General features: G+C 39.7%; 1 protein-coding gene across 1 annotated transcript in view; it reads right to left on the bottom strand.

Moving 5' to 3' along the window:
• The window catches only part of LOC137064345 (endonuclease domain-containing 1 protein-like), a 116,869-nt gene extending 105,580 nt beyond the window's left edge, over positions 1 to 11,289 (bottom strand). The window contains exon 1 of the mRNA XM_067435700.1: positions 10,821 to 11,289. The gene's annotated coding sequence lies outside the window, so the exon portion shown is untranslated. The remainder of the gene's footprint in view (positions 1 to 10,820) is intronic.
• Between the last annotated feature and the right edge of the window lie 2,692 nt (positions 11,290 to 13,981).

The raw sequence follows: 13,981 nt of genomic DNA, 5'->3' as shown, positions 1-13,981 counted from the left end.
TTCCATAACAACTTCCGCATTCTTCTCATTACGGCTCAGTCATTTCCGGTTTAGCTATGGTGACGTTCTGCACTCGCTGTCTCCAGGATATCCCGAAGATCAGTGTTAATGATGTGTGTGTTACCGGCCTCAGACCTAGGGGATATCTGGGCAGGCAGCAAATGATACACAGGCAGTGTGCACTGTGGATCGGTGATTACACTGTGAAAAAAACACGAGAGGACAGGTTTGATGTTTTTCCACAGCGGCAGTCAGTTTATTACTGAGCGCGCTGAACTGGGGGAAGTAACTCTCTCACGTCTTTCATGTGAGCAAAATGCGCCATCTAGTGGGGTGGTGGCGTAGTGCCACAAAGATGTTATATATTAACTCAGGTCTTAATAGGACAATACCCCTTTTGTGGAAAGGAAAAAAAATAAAACTTTACGAAATGTGTACATATTAATGGGGGGGGGGGGGGGACAACTTATATATTACATTTTCTCAACCCCTTACATGTGTCGTATTTGCAAGAAATCAACCACAGCCCCATCAAGTAAGCTGGAGAAAGGTTTTAAATTGTATGCAGCCTCATATATACACAGCTACGAAGGTAAGAATATATCTAATATTACACAACTTGCAATGCTACTAGTGTTAGCTACCTGTTAACAAACAGAAATACGCAAATTTTTCAGCTAACATTGTGTTTTTGTTATCCAGTATCAAATTAAGACAGGCTGTCAGGGGAAGTCAGCGTTAGAGCCTTGTGTTACAGGTCAATGAAGAAGAACGAGGCCCCACACAGTTTAATAGTATGCTAGAGACTTAGGGTTAACCAAGTTCAGGTGTTCAGATCTGTTCATAATGTGTTCATATGCGTTCAAATGTGTTCAAACGTGTTCCCTGTTGTTAAACTATTAAATATAGCAAGGAGGTTTTGCAGAGGAATCTGAATATTGTCAATCTGAATATGTAATTCAGATTATCTGGATGAGTTTAAACTTTATTTTATTACATAAACCCAAGTGTTACAGTGTGATCTGCATCTGAAAAGCCATCTTGTTTATTGTTCTACAGTCCCTGACAAAAGTCTTGTCGCTTGTGTACAAATTGACCTAAAGTGCCGCTGAAATATATTTCTAATCAAGATTTGTTTTACAAGAAATGGCTCATTTTAATCCCACCAGCTTTTGTGATAATGTTTCAGTGAAAAACTAAACTTTCAAAAAGTATTCTAATATTCACAGCTTGGTAAAGCCCATTGAGTTAATTTTTGCAAAGACATAGGTGTTGTCACCTTGTGATATGAGCTTCACCTGTGACTAATATTGGATCAATTAGGTCTCGAGTGTGTATAAAAGAACCCCAGTACACTAGACCTTCACATCAACTGCAACTAGACCTCTGCAAACATGCCTAAGATTTACCCTGAGACTAAAGTTTTGATTATCAAGAGGCTGAAGACCAGATCCACTGCTGATGTGGCAGACACCTTCAATGTGTCTCAGCGTCAAGTACAGAGGATAAAAAAAAGATTTGAAGAGACTGGAGACGTTTTTGACAAGCCCAGGTCAGGCAGACCCCGCAAGACAACTGCTCGAGAGGACCGTTTGTTGGCTCGAAAATCCAAGGCCAGCCCATTTTCCACTGCAGGAGAGCTCCAAGAGACCTGGTCACCTGAAGTCCCTGTGTCAACCAGAACAGTTTGTCGGATTCTGTCTCGAAATGGCCTCCATGGTCGAATCAGTGCCCAGAAGCCAGCACTAAACAAAAGACAATTGAAAAACCGTGTGGCATTTGCCAAGGCCCACAGCCTGCCAAAAGGATGGACGCTGGAAAAGTGGCAGAAGGTGGATTTTTAGATGAATCTTCTGTTGAATTACACCACAGGCGCAAATATTGCAGGAGACCTACTGGAGCCAGAATGGATCCAAGATTCACCCAGAAAACAGTGAAGTTTGGTGGCAGAAAAATCATGGTCTGGGGTTACATCCAGTATGGGGGTGTGCGAGAGATCTGCAGGGTGGAAGCCAACATCAATAGTCTAAAATACCAAGAAATCTTAGCTACCTCTTATTCCCAACCATACAAGAGGCCAAATTCTGCAGCAGGACGTTGCTCCATCGCATACTTCCATCTCCACATCAAAGTTCCTCAGGCGAAGAAGATCAAGATGCTCCAGGATTGGCCAGCCCAGTCACCAGACATGAACATCATTGAGCATATGTGGGGTAGGATGAAAGAGGACGCATGGAAGACGAAACCAAAGAATATTGATGAACTCTGGGAGGCATGCAAGACTGCTTTCTAATGCTATTCCTGATGACTTCATCAATAAATTGTATGAATCCTTGCCAAACCGCATGGATGCAGTCCTTCAAGCTCATGGAAGTCATACAAGATATTAAATTTGGATCTCACAGCACCACAACTTAATTTGCTGACATATTTTTGTATTTGCAGTAAATTTGTTCAATTTCTGTATAGTCGACAAAACTTTTGTCTTGCCAAAAGTTGACCTTTCTGTCTTGATTAAATGATAAATATTTTTTCTGTGAAAATTATTAATTTCAGTGCATTAAACATCATTTGGGAGGGTTTTAGCTTTTCATATGAGCTATTTCTAACACCAATGAATTAATTAAAAGTCAGGTTAATATCAGGTATTTCTGGAAATTAGATAAGCGACAAGACTTTTGTCAGGGACTGTAAGTTAATCAACCTAATATAAAATAACAGAAATATAAAATAACATTTTGCTCTCGTGACTTCTGCTACAAACTCATTTCGGATGACTAGATAATGTTAAAAGAAGACTGAATTTTAAAACCGTCAGATGAATAACATTCTTGCCAATCATTTTGTAGTATTTAGCTTGTTGTTTGCTGTGAGACATAAAAAGGCATTTTCTCCTATTCAGCAACTGGCGATCACAAAACACAACACTTTATTGGTTCGCTGTAATCCAAATCTTTAGAATCCATATGTTTGCGAGAAACAAATCCAAACTGAGCCCGGTGATCTTCATCTCCATTAGTCTTCATCTCCTCTCAGTAGCGCGACGGTAAACATCAAATCTCACGCTCGTTGTGAATTCAAATTTAAAAAACGCGCCCTCATGAAGCGTTACGACATGATTTACGGCAGTGGCATCGAACGCTCATTGGCTCTCGCCTGCTTCTTCACAGATTTTGACATGCCGTGTTTCAGTCGATTTGTATTTGAAATGGGAAACGCGCAACTTCACGGAGAGAAGCGAAGCCGGATTAATATTTTCATTGATTAATAGCTCTGTACCTCATACAAAACTATTAACGTTATATACCACCAGAGAGGACTGCGACTGCAGCACATCTTCATTTGAACTACTTTTGGTACCGCTTTTGACATTTTTGCAATAAATAAATGATTGTGAGTACACTGGTCTGTCTGTTATGCTTTGATTTATAACAGTACGTTGTTTTAATAAATGCTAATGGGTAGGTTTAGGGGTAAGTGTAGGATTAGCCGTTCAAAATATTTTTTTTATGCTATATTGTTATCAAAATTGTCATTTTCCAACGTTTTACCTTTTATTTTCTTTATATTCTGTATTAAATTGGTAGGTTTAGGTTTGGGGTAGTGTTAAGGGATCGCACATTAATCAATAAAATGGTCAAAGGGAAGTTATATAGATATCTTTATGATATAACAAAAAAAAAAAAAAGTTTTTACCAGAATAAAGTTTTGTATTCTTAAAAAAAAAGATTTCATGATGGATTCGTAAATATTTTACGTTTTTTAGCTGTAAAAATGTAATAATACTACGTTTAAATGTTGCAAATACGTCTATATTTTACATTTTAGCACTTCTCCAACCGTACTAAGACGTACGTTTAGTCTCTTTGAAAGTAACGTATTAATACCTACGTATTAACGATGAGACCAGGCTGGTTTAATCAAATGACAAAGAATGCTGTATAGTGTAGACTATATAGGGAGGCCTTACTTGCACTCGCATTGTATGCAAACATGTAAACTTCTCATAAGACCGTTTTTGCATTAACTTATAAATCTAATTATAAAATGATGTTCCTACTCCAATTCGTAGTTGAAATATAATAATTTATACACAGTGGCTGTCATTTTCATGACATTTTTATTTAAACATTATATAAATTACTCTTATTACTTTAAATAATCAAGATATCACTAACAGGTTAAGTAATATATGATGAATATATGGGCTAATATAATGCATATATTTAGTCAACGTCTTTCTGCTGTTGAAACACTGAACGATTACACGATGTGATACGTTTTAGTAAGTTGTAATGTTTCCTTAACATACCTTCTGATGTTAATTCATGTTTATTCTTTGACTATGACAAGGTGATCACATTCACTCGTGCCGCAGTGCTGCTTGAACTGATGTGTCTTTACAGTGATCTGTCATGTCACATTAAAGAGCATCAATATGGCATCACTTGAATTTCATGATAAAATTGACAGAATACATATGTTCTTATGGAAACTTGTATTGAAGTGTTCCACTCATTAAACAAGCCGTCTGTTAACTGTTAAAGATTGCATTCGTACCGCTCGGTACACATGTGCACTGTACCGGAAGTCCTTTACCGAACCGGTTCGGTATGAATACATGTGCCGTTACACCCCTAATTAGTAAATGTTGAAATTAACATTAACTAAGATAAATAAATGTTTATATTATTATTCATTCTAAGTTCATGTTAAATTAAGTAGTTAACTAATTAAACGTTACACAAGGTTTTGAATCTTAGTGTTGTACATGAAACGATTCTTTTCTTTGTATTTATTCATCTGTTGTGTGAGGTACTTTTCTGTGATGGGTAGATTTAGGTACCTTTGAATGAGGGAGATATATAATAATGCATATAATTACATACAATTGCATATAATCCTCATTGTCCTCCAGACTCTTTCTAAATGAATTTGTGTTTGTGTAAATAGTTTTTTGGGTTTTTCTTGGGCATCAAAAAAAAAGTTTTTTTTGTATATTTGTTTTACAGATTGTTTTGTCAATAAATGTAGAGGATTTAAATTTGGATGTGTTTATTATACGAAATTGCAGCTGTATTATTTGAAAAATGTAATTATGAATGTATTTAATTATATTAGAGTGTACATGTAAATTACGTTAAGGTATATTTTAGTTCACATTAATTGCTTGTTTTTAATACACTAGAAGTGATTATGAAAGTACATATAAAGTTGTATTTAAGTACCACTTAAGTTGTTCCAAAAAAATCACTCTTAATTGCAACTTATTGTATTTTATTTCAAATTAATATGTGATAAATTTGAAATCAATTACATATAATGTGTGTTAAGTACACCGAAAACATTGCATTTAATTCACATTTAAGTGTATTTAGTATAAGTATATTATCTGTGTAATAAGTACACTTTATAAAAGTACACTAAAGTGTACTTTTTTTTCACAAGGGTCAGGCTTACCTTGTGTAAAATCTAATGTCCTCATCTGAGCTGGCAAATCGTTCCAATCCGAAATCACGCTGAACACGTACCTCATGTAGCTGTTTATTCAGCTCCTCCACTTCTTGGGACAGTTCTTCTATTTTGGCACATGCCATGTCTAATGACGATGCCTCGGGAATGTTACAGTAATCGTGATCCATAGTTACATCAACGGGAATGGGTTCAGCGGATACCACCTCCACAGGTGTCTCTCTCCTCTCCCACACACTCCGGCACCGGTTACTAACCTTATCCGAGTCCCTGTCTGCGGTTCAATAATCTGATCTTTAGTAAAATGTTAGCTACAAACCTTAGAGTGACTGGAAGCAGAAAAATCGTCTCGGCGTATGGTCACTAGCCATCGCTTTCTAAGCTCGACATCGGCAGGAAAGCTATGAAAACGTATAGTTCCGTTGAATTTTGATGAAGCTGTACATAGCGGAACACAGCAGTGTTCGCAGATTTTTTTTTGGCTTTTCTGAAATCGAAAAAAGTACCCTCTTTTTTGAACATTTTTAAACAAACACAAAAAATGGCGACCAAACCGGAAACGAGTGAGCCGTAAGACTTCTAGTCGGAAGTACGTCACAAGGCTCAGTGCAAGTAGCGTATTGAATCAATTTCAATATTGATGAATACAAAGTATGTAGGCTACATAAACACAAATGCGTAGTCTCACACTTTTAAAAAAAAAAAAGTCTGTAATTATATGTGTAACGATTCGTAGATGGGAAGGAAGGAGGAGGGAACCGGCGAACGTTCAACACTTTAACTCAAAATAAATAAATAAAACGAAAGGCTCCTCATGGACGACTGCCCACAAATACCCACAAAATAAAACGTGGGCAGCCCCTCACGGACGACTGCCCACACACACATAATACAACTTAAACAAAACTCAACATAAAATCCAGGGCTGGTCCTCTCTCGTCTTCCGCTGCCTTCGCTCCTCCTCTTATGCTCCCGTCCCTTGGCCGCGAGACGAGACCGATGTGTCACGCAGCTGGCACTCGTTAACACTCGTCACCCGCCCGCTCTCGCGGTCCCTCGCCCCGCTGCTTGCCACACCACAATATGCTGATAATGTAAATATTTTATTCATCCCAGCTAACAGGGAATGTTCTCAGAACATTGGCTAACGTTCTCTCAAAGTTAACGAAAAAAGTTCTTGCAGTAACGTTATTAGAACTTGTGCCAACTTTATTTGCTATTGATTAACATTCTAAAAACGTTAGCTAAAAAATGTTATTTTTACATTGTTAGTGGAACGTTTTACTACATTTTAGTCATACAGCTTTTTTCTTAAACTTCAGATACAGAATTTGTATATCCAGAGGCAACTTAACGACACTTAAATGCTATTTTCAATTAAATATATATTTTTTTTACAACTTTGTACTTTATTATTTTATGTCACATGAGAACACATGCAAGTTTATATTTTTATTCAGATTATGTAATTTCTGTAATAAAGTTTGTATCACAGAATGATAACTTCTTTCTGTTGTTATTTTGTAGATGTTTGTTGTAACTTAATTACTTAAATGTACTTCAAGATCATTTAGTAAAACCATGGCTGCTCTTTGGTAACACAACCAATTTATGGCACATGATCCATGTTTTTTAAAACCATGTGTACTGCAAAAACCATCGTTTACTGCAGTCATGGTTTCTATGGTTTTACTGTAGTTATTACCATGTTAAAACCGTAGTTTTTAAAAATACCAGTTACTACAGTAATTAAACTACAGTTTTACTATAGTATTACTACAATACAACTGTAATAAAACCATGGTTTTTAAAAACAAATACGGCACCAAAATACAGCGGTTACTACAGTCATAGTTAAACCACAGTTTTACTCTATTAAAACCATGGGTATTTTTCGTAAGGGTAACACATACCCCATTTCCACCAGAATGAGCCGGTGCTCGTTCAGATCCAGTGCTAGTGTCAGTTCTAAGTTGGTTCGACTTTAAAACCGGTTTGGCTTTCCACATGCTGAGAGCCACCACAGAGCCAGGTCTTACGTCACTGTATACGCCTCATCTTTCTCGCTAGCGTTTTAGCAATGCAAGTAGAAATACAAACACACCAGACTTGTTCGAGATGCATCGGTGCTGTGCGGACCGATCCGCGTATGATATCGAAATACCGCGTGAGCGATTGAAAAGCATAAGGAGTCGTTTGCCCTCGCTGTACTTTGATGTCATACGCGATCGGTCTGAACAGCGCGCGCCGATGCATCCCAAACGAGCCTTCCCTCAATGGCTCATGGCTTTATGATCCTACATCGGCATCTTAACGCTGCGAATCCAACGCATTCATGCAGCTCTCCATGATTTGTATAGATGGAGATTACAATCGATGGGCTGTTGGCTTGATTAGCTGCTTTTTTTAAAAATGGCAGTCACAAGTTTATGTTGGTCTTGTTGGTCACAGTAACCCTGCCCCCAGCCGCTGACGCAAGCGGTTCTTACTTCTAGACCAGCAATGTTTTGGTGCTACTTAAGAACCACTTTTCCTTTCTCGGAGCTGATGCTTTGGCTGTGGAAACACAAAGAACCGATTGGAAACTAGGCTCTGGCTCAGAACTAGCACCCGGTCGACACTAGTCCGGTCGATCTTTGGATCCCCATACTTATGTGAGCAGATTTTTTCCAGCATGAACTACATAAAACGCAAATATCGCTCATGCCTCATGTATGACAGCTCGCAGTCCTGTGTGAAGATCAAAGTCACGTCTTACAGTCCTGATATCGAGAAGCTCTGCAGAGATGTTCAGGAACAGACATCACATTAATCAGGTGAGAACGCTATAATTGAATATTGTATTATTTTGCTAAATATATATTTGTATCTTGGCCTCTGAACTGATGTAGTTGTTTTTTATATTCAGGCTCAATGGTTGATTGCTGTAGCTACGTGACTGGGGAGAAAAGAGGATGAAAACCATAAACTGGCAGAATTTTATGCTTGCTCTTATGTTTTTTGTTTTGTTTGTTTTTTTTAAGTGGGCTGCTCTTAATTTAATTTATTTTCCACAAAAAAGGGACTTAAACAGCCATGCATTATCCGTTTTAAATAATGCATGGTAAAAAGGCCAAAATGGCTTTTTTGATTTTGAAGGTTGCAGACCCTGCCTTATAGTTACACTATAAGTACCAAAAATGATGCTGTTAATTCACTTTACTTACACAGCACTTTCCGGGCCATAATCTAAAGTGTTGCCGATTAATTTTTTTAGACTGTGTGCAGTTAAGTTGTTTTTTTAAGCAAAATTTCACTTAATTTATTTCCCAAGAAAACAAGACACAATATCATTATGCCATTTTACTACTTTATATCTAAAGCAACAGAAAGGCAGGTCAGGATCATGAAGTCCTGAGTATGAAGAACTGATATCAGCTCTTACCAACCCCATACACTGAATTTGGGATTTTCCTTAGTTGTCAGTTATAATCATCAAAATTAAAAGAAGTAAACATTTTAAATATATCAGTGTGTGTGTAATGAATGAATATAACATACAAGTTTCACTTTTAAATGGAATTAGTGAAATAAATCAACTTTTTGAGGATATTCTAATTAAATGACCAGCACCTGTATATCAGCTGATCCATTTCAGCTCATATGATAAAGGATAAACTAGTTACAACCTAGGGATAAGCCAGGAAAAATTACAATATTAACACCGTAATCCATGGCCAGTTTATTCTGTAGGGCTACAATTGATAATGACTGCACTCTGAGATTGTTATTAGGTCCATAGTAACCCTGTCCTGTGTACAGACCGTTCTTTACACAGCAGGTGGCTCTCCAGTAATACTCTGAGACAGCAACTCTAGGGCTATTATAAGGAATTTGTATGTTGAGATCAGGAACTACACCAGTCACCACATAAGCTTTATATGACACATCGCAGTTGCTCAGATCAGTAATAACAGCCGCCTCATGGACCCTCCATGCACCCCGATTGAAACCTGAGTTCTGTGGAGCGGCGTTGGTGAGGGTGGAGGTGGCCAGCATGGAGATTGGATTGTCTGTGTGCTGGACTGGATACAGGTGACCTTTGTCATAGAGAGACCCCTCATAGTCACTATTCACAGCCTGATGATCACCAATATCTTGGTATATATCAGGACCCATACATGGCTCATTATCTCCATCCAGCTAAAGGACATGAGAGAGAGAGAGAGAGAGAGAGAGAGAGAGAGAGAGAGAGAGAGAGAGAGAGAGAGAGAGAGAGAGAGAGAGAGAGAAACTCAGAATGTTTCAATCAATGTTCTCAAATTGTTGTTTCAATTTAACACACTGGTCCCACTTCATATGCATAAACATATCCATTGTGTTAAGACTGTGTCTTTAGTTATTGTATGACCCACTAGCATTTAGTCAAGAGCGTTCAGTCTTACTTCTCGGTATCAAATTAGACAAATCTATGTTTTTAAGAACTGATTAAAAACAGTCTTAAAGAAAAAGATGTCTAACTTGTAAGACTATTATTATTAGTTTATGCAACCAGTGTCTTTAACTACTACTGACATTTTAATTAATCGCATGTTATAATGCACTTACTGTGTACACACATTTTTATAAATGTACATATATTACAGAAAATACCTGCATGTAATCACAGCTATAACGCCTCAGTTAACACTCCCCAGTAAACCTCACCCGTATCCTCCTCATTCACAGCACAAGAGTTTTACAACATCAACACAGATCATTACATTGTAGTCATTTTTGATGTAAGTACATAGTAGTTAAAAACTCCTAATATAAAGTGTGACCAAAATGAAAATATACAGTGGAATAATTACCTGAGGTTCAATGTACCAAACATCACATCTCCCAGTGCGTGAGCTCCCAAACACATACGCAGAGTAGACAGGGATCTTCCAATCTATGTTGTACAACGTTGCATAAAGATCAATTTGCTGATGATTATTATCCTTAAGACACTGACAGATGGGAAATGTTGAGGTCAGTGATGGTGTGAATTGAGGAGGGACACCATTCACAAAGAACTGACTGCATTGACTAAAATCATTCATAACCTCACTGAGAGCGAGGCAAGGCAACAGAAGAAACAGGAGAAGCTTCATGATGAGCTCAAACTGTGAGAGCAGAAGCTGAATCTGAGAGAGTAGAGAATGTAGATGAGCTCCGTCTTTATAGAGATGAACACACAAGAGGAGGGACACAATCACATGTTTGCGAGGCAGACTCCATTATGCTACTTGGTATATCTTTTTATCATACATCTTTAACCAAATGATTGTTCAGTAGGGTAGGGTAAGGATAGTCAAATCTAGCCTAAACCGTTAGGTACTCACCCGCCCGCAGGGTGAAGCTCTTCAAGAATAGACTCTCTTGTGGTTGTTCTTTTTCGAGGATCAGTTTGTAGTTAAAGTCTCACAGGAGGCGATCTTAAAAACACATACTTATTGGTTACAATACAAAGCAAATAAAACTTCAAATCAGCAAAGCTAAGAGCTTTATAGTAAAGCTCTAATCAGCAGTATTGGAGATGAGTTTCCTTCACGCTTAATGAAGCAGCTTCACTGCACAGTCTTTTTATACTGTTTGGGGAACTCCAATTACATATCAAAGTCTGTGACCGAAAGTCCTTCCACCATCTCCTATTTGTTGATTGTCTCTTCTCCTTTTTCACTGTAGACTTCATCAGTATCTCACCTGGTGGTTTTAACACCTTATCCTCGTGCACCCTCTCTTTATCCTCTATGGTTGATTGCAAACATTAAGTTCATTAAGTCTTAACTTTCACAACTTTTCAAGAGTTGGCAGGGCAGGGCGGGACGGGACGGGACGGGGCAGGGACGGGGCAGGGACGGGGCAGGGACGGGGCAGGGCGGGACGGGGCAGGGACATGGCGGGACGGGGCAGGGCGGGACGGGGCAGGGACGGGGCAGGGCGGGACGGGGCAGGGACGGGGCAGGGACGGGGCAGGGCGGGACGGGGCAGGGACATGGCGGGACGGGGCAGGGCGGGACGGGGCAGGGACGGGGCAGGGACGGGGCAGGGACGGGGCAGGGCGGGGCAGGGCGGGGCGGGACGGGGCAGGGCGGGGCGGGGCGGGGCGGGGCGGGGCAGGGGCAGGGGCAGGGGCAGGGGCTGACGCAACGATGACAGGCAGGGAGGATGACCAATAAGACTAGTCTGGGGAGACAACAGACTTAAGGATGGCTTGGGAGGCATTACCAGGCAGGATGATTGTTGGAAAACCCAAGCAGGAACACCAGGAACCTGAGGCTTGATGCCTACTCTCAGAAAGAGCTCCAGTCTTGGCTGTCAGGCAGTTAGAGACAGTGGCCAGGGTAACTGAGGGCACGGCAGGAACTAAAACAAGACACAAACACACAGACGAAAACAACAAGAGATACCACACAAACTAACACCAATGACTAAAGAAAACAAAATAACCTATATAATAATTAGAGCTTAAAAAAGAGAAGAAATACATAAAACCAAGCTATATAAATGACTGAAAAAACAAAACAAAAAAACAAAATTGCACTCTAAAGCTAGGAACACACCAAGACGACACCGACATCGGCAAACTAGTCGTGTCGGAAGACTGCGGAGTCAGCTCACATCGGAATTACGTAATGCTCATCCATTGGCTGCGTGCGGAGTGGCAAATCAGGAGGAGGATATTTAAATGAATGAGGCGTACTGCGTAATGCGCTGGATTGTAATACCCGCGGTCCCTCTTTTTTGTTGCCATTTCGTGGGCTCGCCGTGCTGCAGGGCAAAGGTATGTTCAAATGATTGTGTTTTATCTATTAAATGCGTCTGGATTATAAGTGTTGTTGTTGTTGTTCTACTAGTATAGACTGGCAGTAACATGTGAACTATTGGACTACTTTAAAACCGAATAGATTGGGGTTGGCTGCTTATTCTTTCAGGTAAGTAGCGTTCATATTGGTGGACTCATGTTGAGTGTATGCGTGTTTATAATGTGTATGGTTGCAATGATCGGACACATCGGCCTCTTAGCGGCGTCTGTGCACCCGTTGCCGTTCACTTATGCAGGAAAAACCTTCGTATCATTGGTATGTATGCCCGGATTTCCTCCTGTCATGTTCTGATGTTAGATATGTTAATTGACTTGTTGTTGTTTTGGATAGGCCGAGCATGACGTGCCAGGATATCTAAACCAGCTGGAATATTTTGCACCAGCGTGAACCGCGTGTGTAGCAGTCCGGGCGGCTCTGTTGCTTCGCTTTATTAGTTTTGTGGTTGCTTTCTGCTTTTCTGCAGTTATTTTGTTTATTTTTTATTTAATTTGTGATAATTTTGGCATTGAACTTGTTGGTTTGTTATCTTCCCCTTGTTTGGCCAAGCCCTGTGTGTGTGTGTGTGTGTGTGTGTGTGTGTGTGTGTGTGTGTGTGTGTGTGTGTGTGTGTGTGTGTGTGTGTGTGTGTGTGTGTGTGTAAGGGAGATTTTTCCTGTGTTGGATCCAGTGGGTGCTTTGTGTGTGTATTTTCATGTAAATTGTACGTATGAGACAGAGTGAGTTGTTTCTTCCATTCTTGAATATTGTTTCTCGGTATTGACTTCTATTTTATAGATTGTTGTGAAAAGTTTGATATTTACGTGTGACATTTTTACTAATTCTGGTGTTGTATTTCCATGCAGGAGCTGAGGACCAATCACGTGGGTGTCCTGGTGCTGTAGTGGGTCTCCAGTCACCTGAGTGCTGTGCTTCACTTGTGTTGTGTTGTGTTGTGTGGTGGGGTGTGGTGGGGTGGGGTGAGGTGTAAGTATGAAGTGATTTGGTGTTTTCCTTTAGGCCACTTTCATCGGGGTGCCCGGGGTGGATGTCCTTCAGCCCTGCATAGTAGTGTATTTGTTTTGTGTTTAACATACTTTTATTTTGCATTATATATATATTTTAACTGTAATTATCTGTATTCTTATGTCGACTGTTAGTCTCTAAGGGTCAGAGAGTAACGATATTTCAAATCTCTGTATCTATGTACTGTACATGTGGTAGAATTGACAACAAAGCTGACTTTGACCTGGCTATAACTATGTGCTGAATGATTGAGTGTGTGATGTGCAGACATTTCTTTCAGTATAGTAGTGCACAAGTTTAGCCTGGCGTGGTCATCCTCAGCTCTAGTCAGAATATGAGTCTGACGCTCCATTGGGCTGTGATTATGGGGTGTGTTTCAACCCAGCCAGGAAAGACCTCAATTGGACAGACCGACAACCAGTGTTGGGGGTAACGAGTTACAAAGTAACGAATTACAGTAACGATATTACTTTTTTGAGTAACGAAGTAAAGTAAAGCATTACACTAAAAATATAGGTAACTACACTACTTTACTAGACTATAGGAACGCGCTTTCGTGCGTTACCCGAGTCGTGTTTTCATGTGTGTGAAGTCTTGATCTGTTTACGTGCTCCGTGCATGCGCTGTGTGTGCTTGCCTGAGCACCGTTGCCATTGAGATCAATATGAGTGACG

The sequence above is a fragment of the Pseudorasbora parva genome, chromosome 25 (genome assembly GCF_024679245.1).
Source record: "Pseudorasbora parva isolate DD20220531a chromosome 25, ASM2467924v1, whole genome shotgun sequence".
Classification (NCBI taxonomy): Eukaryota; Metazoa; Chordata; class Actinopteri; order Cypriniformes; family Gobionidae; genus Pseudorasbora; species Pseudorasbora parva.
This window is presented reverse-complemented; position numbering and strand designations above follow the sequence as displayed.